We start from the raw sequence: 14,742 nt of genomic DNA, 5'->3' as shown, positions 1-14,742 counted from the left end.
TCCGTAAACCACGCATTGCTTGTTTACAAACTTGAAAAGTATGGCATTGGCGGCAGTGCCCTACAATGGCTTAAATCCTACTTATCCAACAGAAAGCAAAGAGTTAGCATTTCTTCAAATGGCGCATATTATTTTTCTGACTGGAAAAAAATTACTCAGGGTGTTCCACAAGGCTCCATATTAGGCCCAGTCCTATTTCTCTTTTATGTTAATGACTTACCATTAAATATCAGCTCCCCATCAGTTCTGTTCGCAGATGATACTTCTGTCTTAGTTGAAGATCAGGATTCAGAAAAAATTCTCAAATCTGTGATCAGTACCCTCAGTACCTTAGAAACTTGGTTTCAGCTAAATGGGCTGAATCTAAACATATCTAAGACTCACGTGATGCAGTTCAAAACCAAACAGTCAAAATGTGAGCAAATTAAGATTGTACACAACAACCAAGTTATAGAAGAAGTTGGCTCAGTCAAATTCTTAGGTCTAAAAGTAGATGAAAATTTGAGGTGGCAGGCACACATTGAATACCTTGCAAACAAATTGAGCAGCTTTGCATTTGCAATGCAAATATTATCAACTGCAACGGACATTGACACGCGGAAAGTAGCATATACAAGCTACTTTGAATCCATTATTAGGTATGGTATTGTTTTTTGGGGTAACTCGACAAACATAGTGCGGATACTAAAAATACAGAAAAAAATCATACGAAATATGTGCACTGCCAATCACAAAGAACCATGTCGACCATTATTTAGGAAACTCAAAATATTAACTCTGCCATCCTTATACATATATGAGATTATTATATTTTTGTACTCCAGACGCGACTTATTTGAGGGAAACCATTTTGTCCATTCACATGATACCAGAAACAAAGAAAATTTTATGCTCCCCACCCACCGCCTCAGACTGTTTGCCCAGGGACCTCAATACATGGGAATGAAAATTTTTAATAAATTAAAAGGGAACAAGTTGATGCAGATGAATTTAGGTTCAGTTAAAAGAAAGCTATATGAGGTACTGACAATGAAGTGTTATTACTCAGTGGATGAATTCATGCAGGACAATCTGGAAATTTGAGCTGGGTACAATGTGTTACATGTTCCAAGAAATATCCTTATAGTGTTGTTATTTATTATAGTGCTATCATTAATTAATGTAAAAATCATTGTAATTGTTTTATAAATTTTTGACATGTCTCCTGTACGCAAACCAAATGGATTGCAAATGTACGTCATGAGATGAATAAAACACAATTCACAATTCACATTCCATTAAAACTACTGATGGCCTTGGGAGAGCCAGTCCTGACAAAACTCTACTATCTGGTGAGCAAGATGTATGAGACAGGCAAAATACCCTCAGACTTCAAGAAGAATATAATAATTCCAACCCCAAAGAAAGCAGATGCTGATAGATGTGAAAATTACTGAACAATCAGTTTAATAACTCACAGCTGCAAAATACTAACGCAAATTCTTTACAGACGAACGAAAAAACTGGTAGAAGCCAACCTCGGGGAAGATCAGTTTGGATTCCGTAGAAATGTTGGAACACGTGAGGCAATACTGACCTTACGACTTATCTTAGAAGCTATATTAAGGAAAGGCAAACCTATGTTTCTAGCATTTGTAGACTTAGAGAAAGCTTTTGACAATGTTGACTGGAATACTCTCTTTCACATTCTGAAGGTGGCAGGGGTAAAATACAGGGAGCAAAAGGCTATTTACAATTTGTACAGAAACCAGATGGCATGAAAGGGAAGCAGTGGTTGGGAAGGGAGTGAGACAGGGTTGTAACCTATCCCCGATGTTATTCAATCTGTATATTGAGCCAGCAGTGAACGAAACAAAAGAAAAATTCGGAGTACGTATTAAAATCCATGGAGAAGAAATAAGAACTTTGAGGTACGCGGATGACATTGTAATTCTGTCAGAGACAGCAAAGGACTTAGAAGAGCAGTTGAACGGAATGGATAGTGTCTTAAAAGAAGAATATAAGATGAACATCAACAAAAGCAAAATGAGGATAATAGAATGTAGTCGAATTAAGTCGGGTGATGCTGAGGGAATTAGATTAGGAAATGAGACACTTAAAGTAGTAAAGGAGTTTTGCTATTTGGAAAGAAAAATAACTGGTGATGGTCGAAGTAGAGAGGATATAAAATGTAGACTGGCAATGGCAAGGAAAGCGTTTCTGAAGAAGAGAAATTTGTTCGCATTGAGTATAGATTTAAGTGTCAGGAAGTCGTTTCTGAAAGTATTTGTATGGAGTGCAGCCATGTATGGAAGTGAAACATGGACTATAACTAGTTTGGACAAGAAGAGAATAGAAGCTTTCGAAATGTGGTGCTACAGAAGAATGCTGAAGATTAGATGGGTAGATCATATAACTAATGAGGAGGTATTGAATAGGATTGGGGAGAAGAGAAGTTTGTGGTACAACTTGACTAGAAGAAGGGATCGGATCATATGACATGTTCTGAGGCATCAAGGGGTCACCAATTTAGTATTGGAGAGCAGCGTGGAGGGTAAAAATCGTAGAGGGAGACCAAGAGATGAATATGCTAAACAGATTTATAAGTATATAGGTTGCAGTAGGTACCTGGAGATGAAGAAGCTTGCACAGGATAGAGTAGCATGGAGAGCTGCATCAAACCAGTCTCAGGACTGAAGACCACAACAACAACAACATTGAAGAGATGGTGCCCTGTCCACATTGCAATGTAACATCATGCACCTTCTCCACCTTGGCCATTGGGGAGTTTCTCGTACAAAATTGCTGGTCCGCTGCCACATTTTGGCTAGTTATTAATGATGAGGTCGCATCAACCAGCATCAAGGGACTCTTTTTCCCTTAGGCCCACCCCTGAAGGGCCCTGATTTTGCAGATCTATTCTTTAATTCCTTTTGGCTTGCAGTAGTCAGTGATTTCTCAAAATTTCCTTATGTGGTTCCTTACACCTTTGTTTCCACAGCGGCTACAGTCATTGGCCCTCTCAAAGACTTTCTCATTAGGAGGTTTGCTATATACACCTGCAACAGACAACAGCTCACAGCTTTTGTCTCAATATTTTGAACTTTTGTACAAAGAGATGATATCCAGCATGTTATGGCCCCTCCCTTTCATCCGCAGTCCAATGGAGGGACAGAGCAGCTGATTGGCACATTCAAAACCCAAAAGTATATCACTCAATCTCCTACTGAGGAAGCCCTCGGGTTTATACAGGTTCATTCCAGTTGGCAAATGTAGCCCAGTGGAGCTGCTTCACGGCCACCAACCACGTACACTCTTTAATCTGCTCTGGCTGTTACAGGGCCATCTGCTGGTGCCCATCTTTCAGCAATTCCATCCAGGCTGCACCAGCTGGGCTCACGGGTTTGGCCAGCACCCTACGTTGACGCCAGCAGTCATCTTTCACTGCCAAGGCTCCAACCTCTGTGTTGTGCACACCTCCAGTTGCTTGGTGTCATGATGTTATGACCAGCTCCATCCACGCATGGCCACCCACGCACCAGAGAGCCCTCTGCCCCTGCAGCCACCACCACCACCATCTGGGCCAGACTCAATGGTATGGTCCCCACCTCCACTGGCTCCACTCTGGGTGCAACTGCCACCGGGCGCAGCAGTCAATGCTTGATCACCTCTATCTCTGCAGCTCCTGTCACCAAAGCTGTCTTGCCTGTTGCCTCCATCGCTGAGTTCATGCCTAGATGTGGACATGGATGCAGCACCATCACCACCAATGCTCCCTTATGGCATGCATAACACAGAGGTTGGGGCCTTGGCACTGATAGATGACTGCTGGTACCCACAAAGGGCACTGGCCAAACCTGCGGCCCCAGGCAGTGGAGCCCGGATGGGGTTGCTGCAAGGAAGGCACCGGTGGATGGCCAGAGTAGATGAAAGAGTGTACGGGGTTGGTGGCCATGAAGCAGGTGCACTGGGCTACAGTCCCCAACTGGAATGATCCTGTATGAACCCAATAACCTACTGAGGGCTTCCTTTGGGGGAAGACTGAGTGAGGGTGTGGGTGCCGCAACATTGCAGACCATATTCTCATCTGACATCACAGTGTTTGCTCTAGCAGTCACCTACTAAGACTACTTCATGAAATATGTAACTCTAAACATTCCTCACCTGCAGTACGTGCAACTATAAAAAGTACTCCAAAATATTAAGAAAAGTAATAAAAGCAGCAAAAATAATGCATAATGATGAAATCATTTATAATTCAGCTAATAAATCAAAGGCATGTGGAGTGCTATAAAAAAAGAATGTGGAGAATAAAGACAACCTTGCAAAAATATAACACTATCACATAAAAATAAAAAAGTAACAAACCCCTTAGAAGTAGCCAACACATTTAATAACTTTTTCACAGGTGTTGCTGATAATATGTTACAATCAAACTTTAAGAGCACCCAGGCAAATGAATATAAAATAAGTGCATGTAGAGGATCAATGTACATTAGTTCTGTTTCACAAGATGAAGTAGCTAAAGCAATAAAAGGACTAAAAAATTCCAAATCGGCAGGTATTGATGGCATACCTGCAACAATGTTAAAGAAGAGTGCATCAAACCTAATTGAAGTACTCACACACTTATGTGACCGCTAACTTCAGGCAGGAACTTTTCCCCATGTGTTGAAAACATCAAAAGTTATTCCTGTATATAAAAAAGGGTATAAAGACAATGTAAATAACTACAGACCCATCACATATTCCTCCTGCATCTCTGAAGTACTGGAAAAAGTTATGTATGAGAAACTTATGAAATTTATAAATAAAAACAGCACCCTATGCAATGAACAACCTGGATTCAGAAACAAGAGGTCAACGACAACTGCTGTCTATGAGTGCATCAATTCCATCCTAAACCTGGTGGACAAAAAACAGGAAACCATAGGAGTCGTTATCGACTTGTCAAAAGCTTTTGACATGGTGGACCATAAAGTTCTACTATCAAAGCTAGAAAGATATGATATTCGAGGTCTGTCCAACAAGTGGATCAGTTCCTTCCTGCCTAATCGTATGCAGGCAGTGTGCATCAAGCACACAAATACTGAACTAAAAACTGTATCTAATCACTTATCTGACTATAAACAAATTAAATGTGGTGTACCCCAAGGATCAGTATTGGGACCCCTTCTGTTTCTTCTATACATAAATTATGTAAGCTTAAATGTTGAAACACAAAACAATCATATTTGCAGATGACACCACAATTCTACTAAAAGGAGACAACGATGAACAGTTACAGCAGACAGTAAACACGGTCACGAAACAACTTAGCAGCTGGGCACAGAGTAATCAGCTTGTAATAAACAGTAAGAAAACCATTGCTCTAAAATTCCACAATGTTCCTAAAAAGGACATGTTTATCCCATCAGTCTCTATCAACGACGAACCAGTTGGTAACAATACTGAAACCAAATTCTTAGGACTTTGGCTGCAGAGTAACATCAGATGGAATAAGCATATTGAATATCTCAATGCAGAACTGAGCAAAACATGTTACCTTCTTTGTTCATTAAAATCATGCTGTAGCGAGAAAACAGTATTGAATGCATATCATGCGTACTTTCATTCTCATCTTAGATATGGGGTCACCTTCTGGGGAAACTCTAAAGCAGCTAATAGCACTTTTAAACTACCAAAAAGGGCCATTAGAATCTTGTTTGGGTGCAAGCCTAGAGACTCTTGTAAACCCCTGTTTAAGAAATCTGGTATTCCTCTATTACCATGTGTATACATTATGGAAACCCTTTTATTCTTTAAATTAAATGTAATAGGCAAGGACCGGAGACTGCAAAAAAAAAAAAAAAAAAAAACTGTGATATACATGAGCACTTTACCAGACAAAACAGAAACTTACATATGACTCAAATCAGCACAGCACTGTGCCAAAAAGGTACTTTTCACATGGGAGTTAAGCTTTATAACAAACTTCCTGAAAACATAAGAGCTGTCACTGAGGTCAATACATTTGGAAAAACTCTAAAGTCATATTTACAGCATCACTGCTTTTACTCCATTGGAGAATGTTTAAATTTATGAAATGTGTTATATAGATACTTACGTGTAAAGTGTATTATTGTAACCTTAAATATGTATGCCTTGAAATGACTTTTAGCCTGTATATTTATAACTTGACTTGTCCAATGTCTTATGCATAAGCTGCTATGTAGACAACAGGACAAATAAAAAATACAATACAATGCAATACTAATGAAGGCATGGGAATCGCTACAGTGAACATTTTTCTCCAAGGGGAAGGAGTGCTGTAACTCTATAGTGTAAGTGCAGATAATCAAACAGCACATGATGCAAGTGCCTCCGTGGTGGCCTAGAGGGGTCATTTCACAACACAGACAGAATGCACATCAAGTGCTGTGCTGTGTGCACAGCAGCCTGATACAAGCTCGGCATGCCAGGCCCTTGGCCTCTCTTATGTTTAATTGCTTATTGTATGCTCACTTAAGAGACTGTATATTGATATGTTCTATAGTTATGAGATTTTGTACTGTTTTATACTTCATTCATTGTTACTGTGGATCGCTTCATGTGGAAGCAGAATAAAACTTGGTCGATGTTACACTAGCACTTTATTTCAAAATCTTCTATTCTCTTCTGGTGTGAACTATTTATATTTCATGTTTTGGGACTTTATGCTACCACCTACCCTCAGCCCAGTACCTTCAGAAAAGACTAATATTTAAATTTGTACTCAGTGTTAATAGTGTCCTTTCAGAAACGCTTTTCCTATTACTGTCAGTCATATTTTATACCCTCTCATCATCTACCAATGTCAGTTATTTTGTTGCCCAAATGACAAAACTCTTATACTACTTATATTGTCTCATTTCCTAATCCTGTTTAACATCATCTGACTGAATTTAAATACTTTCCATTAACCTTGGGTGGATGTTAATCTTGTAACCCCTATTCATGACACTATCAGTTCTTTTCAATTGCCGTTCCAAGTGCCATAATATATCTCACAGAATTACAATGTCATTGGCAAACCTCAAAGATTTTTATTCTCCATGAAATTTAATTCATTTTCAAAACTTTCATGGTTTCCTCATCTTTCTGCTCAGTGTATAGACTGAATAAAATCTCATTCCCTTCTTGACTGCTGCCTCCCTTTCAGGTCCTTTAGCTCTTATAACTGCAGTTGTCATTCTGTACAACTTGCAAATAACCTTTTGCTTTCTGTATTTTATCCTTGCTATATTCAGAATTTCAAAGATTGTGTTCCACTCAACATTTCAAAAACCTTATCTAAATCTACAAATGCTTTAAATATAGCTTCTTTAAACTATCATCTAGAATAAGTCATACATTCAGTGTTGCCTTGTGTGTTCCTTCATTTGGCCCCTGCAATTTTATTCTTACATTTTTCTATCACTCTGTAAACAATTTGTGTCACTATTTTGTAGCTGTGACTGGAGCAGCTTTTTCAGTGATTACATGGACAACAGTTCCAATCATTTACTGCCTTGTAACATTTTATACATGACCTTGCTGTGGTATTTCTCTGAATGGCAAAAAGCAAAAGGAAATTACAGACATTTTTCTGTTTGAGAGTTGCAGTTTAATAATGATGCATCCTCTTGGGTAAAATATTCCAGAGGCAAAATACAATCAGATCTCTCCCTCTCTCTCTCTCTCTCTCTATCTATCTCTCTCCCTAAATTAAGGATGTGTGTAAGTGAACACATTGTAGCAACCAAGATAGACACAAAGCCAACATCCACCACAATAATACACTCCTGGAAATTGAAATAAGAACATCGTGAATTCATTGCCCCAGGAAGGGGAAACTTTATTGACACATTCCTGGGGTCAGATACATCACATGATCACACTGACAGAACCACAGGCACATAGACACAGGCAACAGAGCATGCACAATGTCGGCACTAGTACAGTGTATATCCACCTTTCACAGCAATGCAGGCTGCTATTCTCCCATGGAGATGATCGTAGAGATGCTGGATGTAGTCCTGTGGAACGGCTTGCCATGCCATTTCCACCTGGCGCCTCAGTTGGACCAGCGTTCGTGCTGGACATGCAGACCGCGTGAGACGACGCTTCATCCAGTCCCAAACATGCTCAATGGGGGACTGATCCGGAGATCTTGCTGGCCAGGGTAGTTGACTTATACCTTCTAGAGCACATTGGGTGGCACGGGATACATGCGGACGTGCATTGTCCTGTTGGAACAGCAAGTTCCCTTGCCGGTCTAGGAATGGTAGAATGATGGGTTCGATGACGGTTTGGATGTACCGTGCACTATTCAGTGTCCCCTCGACGATCACCAGAGGTGTACGGCCAGTGTAGGAGATCGCTCCCCACACCATGATGCCGGGTGTTGGCCCTGTGTGCCTCGGTCGTATGCAGTCCTGATTGTGGCGCTCACCTGCACGGCGCCAAACACGCATACGACCATCATTGGCACCAAGGCAGAAGCGACTCTCATCGCTGAAGACAACACGTCTCCATTCGTCCCTCCATTCACGCCTGTCGCGACACCACTGGAGGCGGGCTGCACAATGTTGGGGCGTGAGCAGAAGACGGCCTAACGGTGTGCGGGACCGTAGCCCATCTTCATGGAGACGGTTGCGAATGGTCCTCGCCGATACCCCAGGAGCAACAGTATCCCTAATTTGCTGGGAAGTGGAGGTGCGGTCCCCTACGGCACTGTGTAGGATCCTACGGTCTTGGCGTGCATCCGTGTGTCGCTGCGGTCTGGTCCCAGGTCGACGGGCACGTGCACCTTCCGCCGACCACTGGCGACAACATCGATGTACTGTGGAGACCTCACGCCCCACGTGTTGAGCAATTCGGCGGTACATCCACCCGGCCTCCCGCATGCCCACTATACGCCCTTGCTGAAAGTCCGTCAACTGCACATACGGTTCACGTCCACGCTGTCGCGGCATGCTACCAGTGTTAAAGACTGCGACGGAGCTCCGTATACCATGGCAAACTGGCTGACACTGATGGCGGCGGTGCACAAATGCTGCGCAGCTAGCGCCATTCGACGGCCAACACCGCGGTTCCTGGTGTGTCCGCTGTGCCGTGCGTGTGATCATTGCTTGTACAGCCCTCTCACAGTGTCCGGAGCAAGTATGGTGGGTCTGACACACCGGTGTCAATTTGTTCTTTTTTCCATTTCCAGGAGTGTACAACTTTCTATGGCAACTAACTGCACAGATGACAAAGAGATTGGAAGAATATATCATGACATAAAAGAAATTATTCTTATAATTAAAGGAGATATAAATCTAACTAAGATTGGTGACTGGAATTTGGTAGTAGGAAAAGGAAAGGAAGGAGATATAATAGGAGAACATGGACTGGGGAAAAGTATTGAAACAGAAGGCTGCCCGGCAGTATGCTGCACAGAACATAATTTAGTCAGCACTAACCCTTGGTATAAAAATCATTAAAGAAGACTGTATATGTGGAAGAGACTAGAGAACACTGGAAGGTTTCACACTGATTACACAATGGTGCGGCAGAGACTTCAAAACCAAATTTTAAACTGCAAGAATTTCCTTGGGTAGATGTTGACTCTGATCAGAATTTACCGGTTATGAACTGCGGTTTAAAAGTGAAGAAACTGCAAGAAGATACTAAGTTGAAGGAATCAGAAATTCTTGAATGTTTCAGAGGGAGCATTAGGCAACAATGGCCTGAAACAGGGCAAAGAAATACAATAGAAGGTGAATGGTTAGCTATGAGAGATGAAACAGGAAAGGCAGCAGAGGATGATATATGTAGAAATCCCTGGATAATGCAGGAGATACTGAATTCAATCGAAAGAAGACGAAAATATAAAAATGAAGCAGGCAAAAAAATGAGTTTGACAGAAAGCACTAAACAGCTAAGCAGGAATATCTAGAGGACAAATATATGGTTGTTTGGGGAAATATAAACGCCATCTATTGCAACACCAAAAAGTCCTTTGGAGGAAAGATAAGCAGTACTAAGCAAAGAAGGGAAAGCAGAAAGTTGGAAGGAATATACAGTGTCTATTTAGGTTTGCCAATGACACTGTAATTCAGTCAGAGACGACAAAGGATTTGGAAGAGCAGTTGAACAGAATGGATTGTGTCTTGAAAAGAGATTATAAGATCAGCATCAACAAAAGTAAAATAATGGTAATGGAGTGTAGTTGGTTGCATAGAACTGAAATGTGGAGAATATGCAATTCAGAGAACAAGAGAATAGAGCTTTTGAAATGTAGTACTATAGCAGTACACATCCTGAGACATAAAGGAATCGTCAGTTTGAAAATTTAGGGAAGTATGGAGGTTAAAAAATGTAGAGAGAGAGACCAAAGTATAAACACAGGAAGCATGTTCAAATCGATATAATGGATATAAGTTGAGGCAATTATGTAGCAATGAAGAGGCTTTAGGACAGACTAGCACAGAGAGCTGCATCTAGCCAGTCTTCAGAATGGAGACCATCACCACCACCACCACCACAAGCATTGAGAAGCCAAGTGCTTGCTTTGGCCAGGTGGTAAAGGACACAAAGAATTTGGGTAATGGTTTTGACAAAGAGGGTCAGACTATTACACTAGGTGGAGCAGGGAACAGCCTGGACAAAGACAGAAATTTCGGCATTAGGGGTGACCTGGATGAAATAGGAGTAGCAACTACACATGAGGGTCAGTTCTGTGGGATAACGCTGCTATAAGCCATATGAACACTGACTTGGGCAAGCCGCTGCTGACAGAAATGAAACCTCATGTGATTGCATTGCTTGTTGCTACTATTGGAAGATGTGGATATACTAGATACCGTCTACATCTGATTATAAGTGGGAAACTGAGGTTGGTTGGGCTTCTTGCAGAAAATATATAGGGGCCACTATCACACAAAGTGAGGTCCCTATGATTACTGGTGACAGAGATGTACCTTCTTTAGGTTAGAATCAGGATTCAGCCACCCTGTTACAGAAGAAGTTAAAATAATAGAAAAGCGTCACAAAATGCTCAAGGTTATGCAGAAATGTGAAATTAGCATATTTTATCAAAATATCAGAGGAGTTAGTAATTAGACAGAAGAGCTTCTTACCTGTTTGGAAAATTTAGAGAGATCTGATAAAAATGACATCCTTTGACGATCTAAGCACCACATAACTACAGGGTTGAAGAAGTGAACATAAATTCATGCATATTATTTGTGTCAAAATAATATGGAGAAAGGAGGAGTTGTTACATATATCAAGAAGTAAACATAAATTCATGCATCTTATTCGTGTCAAAATAATATGGAGAAAGGAGGAGTTGTTACATATATTAAGACAGACCACAAGTTCAAAAACATTAAGAAAAGTAGTTTTTGAAATGACCAGCACACAGAAGTGTGTTCTTGTGAATGAATACTTAAAGTAGTTCACTCTTAATTGTAAGCATACACAGATCCAAACTAGGAAATCTTGAACAGTTTAAGAGAAATTTTGACTTTTAACTATCTGTCTGTCAGACAGCAGCAAGCAGTTAACAATCTATGGTGAATTAAATGTAGATTTTCCAAAGGATTCTGATAAGAAAAATTGTCTGGAAACTTTATTTGGATTCTACAAATTGCTCTTAGTAATAAACCTTTGAACACAGGAGAAAACAATACAATAGGACCCTGTTTGATAATGTTTTCTTTCATGAATCTTTCCACTTCTTGTGATGTGAGAGGAAGCCGCCAGCAGAATTACTACATGGACATCATCACCATATCCTGTCTTCTGTTTCTGTGGTAGCAATAGTTTGTTCCACTTGGTCAGACTCAGTTTTAGGTGCAGGACAAAGTTTTCTCTAAAGGTTTTGGCAAGAAACAGTATTTGGAACATAGTGTCATCATACAAGTATTGAGTCATTCATCTTATGTCTTTAAAGGTTCTTCTGGAATGTGTTGGCATCATCAAAACCATCTATGCCACTCTTGTGTTGGTGATTCTGCCTGAGGAGGTCAACTTTGTCCCACTGTCGACATTGTCGCTGGTATTGCAGCCTGAGGCAATGTCCAGACGCACCTCTGCTCCCAGACAGCTGTCACAACACCGCCGGGATTCCATCTGGCGTCCTTCCAACCACAGCATCTGTGTCCCTGGATGCAGGCATGTACCCTGTGACCGATATTTTGACTGTTGTCTCTGGTCACTCACAAGATCAATACTGTGGTGCGAACAGGGAGCTGCCATCAGCCGTTATTACTGTCCCTGTCTCCTCATATGGGTCCGCCCTCCCTGCCACATCACTCTGCCATTGTCATGTGACCTAGCACTATATGATCATGTGTGGAGGTTTGGCGGGGTGGAATGTGTCGTCCAAACAGTGAGACTGCAGGTTACAGTTAGTACCTCACAATAACACCACAAGCTAAAGACAGGTTCAACTAGATGCAGAAACAAATGAGAGATGTCAGCATAAATAAACCCACACACGAGTTTCCAAACGCCACTTCGGAAGAAAGTGCCATGCCGCTCGGCACCCTCTTAATCACCATTTACAATGACAGCGTCATCTTACCTCAGATATGGCTGTGACCTAACAGAACTATTAGTAAGAACTGTGTATCAAAATTTATAGTCAACTTTACATTGAGATGAGACTATCATTCTGCAGTGTATTGAGTGATAGCAGTTACAGTGTTCAACAGCAGTATCAAGTATATACAGCATGACTGTGAACATGAATTGTTTGCAAGTTAAATATTTTAGATTGTTTAAATTTTAATAAAGTTATTTTAATATTTTGTGTCAGATGTTGTATCTGCTCGACACCTTCCAGAAGTAAATCTAGGCTTGCTATGACACCCTACAAAACACAATTAAATTTAGCCATATTTAAAGGCACACAGGTCATAGTTTTATTCAGATCTTCTTGCTTCTGTATGACACTAGTTAAATAAGTCACAAAAAACTTGTACTTTTTTGGCAATATTTACAATCATTACAGGCAATTTTCTAGTTTTAGTTTACTGACACAGGTGCAAAAGCCTTAAATGTCTGCATATAAAAATACAATACAAAAATTTTTACTAAAAATATATATGAGCTATACAAAATGTAGAAATACTCTGATACAGACATCAGGCTAAATAAAAAAAGTTAACTTGAAACTGTACATTTATGTACAATATTGAGTTTATCACAGCTCATAACAACAGAATTTTTTTTCCACAAGCAGCTTCTTGAACATGTCAATATACATTTTTATGTTTCCACTTCTTGTGCATGTGTTTTGATGATTTCTGAAAGTGCATCCAGTGGTTCATTAGCATGAGTATAATTTTGTCCAAATGTATTGTGATGTGCCATCAATTGCTAACTTAAGTTGGGAAAGTTATTGTTTCACAGTACACTGTCAATAACAAAATTGTTGCACTCTTTGGAATTGAACAGACAAGAATTATCTGTCTTCTGTAGAATAGGTGTTGTGGTGCTCACTCTGTCAGACAAGTACAAATCTGTAACAAAAATTATTCACATTAATGATTACCTGAAATAAAAGTATAGAAACACACACACAAACATATATATATATTAAAAAGATTCCAAGACTTACCAAGCGGGAAAGTGCCGGTAGATAGGCACAATAAATAAAACACACAAACACATAAATAGCATTGTAAAAAGATAGCTGGTTGTTGTTGTTGTCTTTTCTGTACACAGCCACGGGCTCAGAATGTCAGTTTTAGACAAAATAGCATCAATATTCATTTTTTTCAAGTCTATTGTAGGCATTATTTATTAAAGAGACAGTGGCAATGGCAAAGAGATGGGAAAGTAATAAATACTGGAAAATAGCAGACAGTGATTGTAGTGCAGAGCAGTTAAGGAGACAATGGTAGTGTGAGAAAAACGAAGGGACATAACGTCAGTGGAACATAGATGACAGGGACAGAAAACTGCTAGGAAAAGAGTGAAGGAGACAGTATCTGTGGGAAAGGAATAGAAGGAGGTAGAAAGTGGGTGAGGGTCAGTGATAATGAGTGACAGTTCATAACAATATCAACAAGGAAGAGGGAGAGAGAGAGAGAGAGAGAGAGAGAGAGAGAGAGAGAGAGAGAGAGAGAGAGAGAGAGAGAGTGGGAAGAGAAGGCACCAATGGGAATGAATGAATGAGATAGTAGCAGTAATAGGTGTAAAACACAACATGGGGCTATAGACAGAGAGATGCTGAATGAAATGTGTTTGTCTGTCAAGAGAGAAATGCATCAAGTCTTCAGTGACTACTGTAGCAGAATAATGTCAAATGATCTTCCACAAAACCCGAAGAAATTCTGGTCGTATGTACAGACTGATAGTGGCACCAAAATTAGTATCCAGTTGTGGTGTAACTGCCTTGCTGGGGATGGTAATTTTCAAATAAAAGTAAATGAAAGGAAAAGTCTTTACAAATGTTTATCAAGAAAATAGTACACGAAATAAAAAAAGTTCTCAAAACTGTACACAAAATTATTTGACGTTACGTCTCACAGTTTAGCTCAAAATCTCAGATTGTATTGGCTCTTCCTCGTGATTTCTTGTGGGATTACATACTCTCACAAACAATTTTAACATTGTTGCACATAGTAATTTCATTAATTACAATCACAGAAGTTGTTCAAAATTATAGGAAATGTTATCATTTGGAGGTTACAACTGAAGTGCAAAACAGGAAACAAATTAAAATACATATTTGTTGTTTTTATGGAAAACAAGTGAAATGATTCA

The 14,742-nt window shown here is 40.1% G+C and overlaps 1 protein-coding gene across 2 annotated transcripts in view; it reads right to left on the bottom strand.

Moving 5' to 3' along the window:
- Window positions 1–12,618: 12,618 nt before the first annotated feature.
- LOC126365952 (PC-esterase domain-containing protein 1A-like) overlaps window positions 12,619–14,742 on the bottom strand; it is a 237,588-nt gene continuing 235,464 nt past the window's right edge. The window contains exon 11 of one of the 2 annotated variants that reach the window (XM_050008736.1): window positions 12,619–13,493. The gene's annotated coding sequence lies outside the window, so the exon portion shown is untranslated. The remainder of the gene's footprint in view (window positions 13,494–14,742) is intronic. The other variant, XM_050008735.1, reaches the window with a different exon arrangement.

This window comes from Schistocerca gregaria, chromosome 4 (assembly GCF_023897955.1).
Source record: "Schistocerca gregaria isolate iqSchGreg1 chromosome 4, iqSchGreg1.2, whole genome shotgun sequence".
In the NCBI taxonomy this organism is placed as follows: domain Eukaryota; kingdom Metazoa; phylum Arthropoda; class Insecta; order Orthoptera; family Acrididae; genus Schistocerca; species Schistocerca gregaria.
Note: the sequence above shows the minus strand (reverse complement) of the source record. Positions and strands in the feature narration are given on the sequence as shown.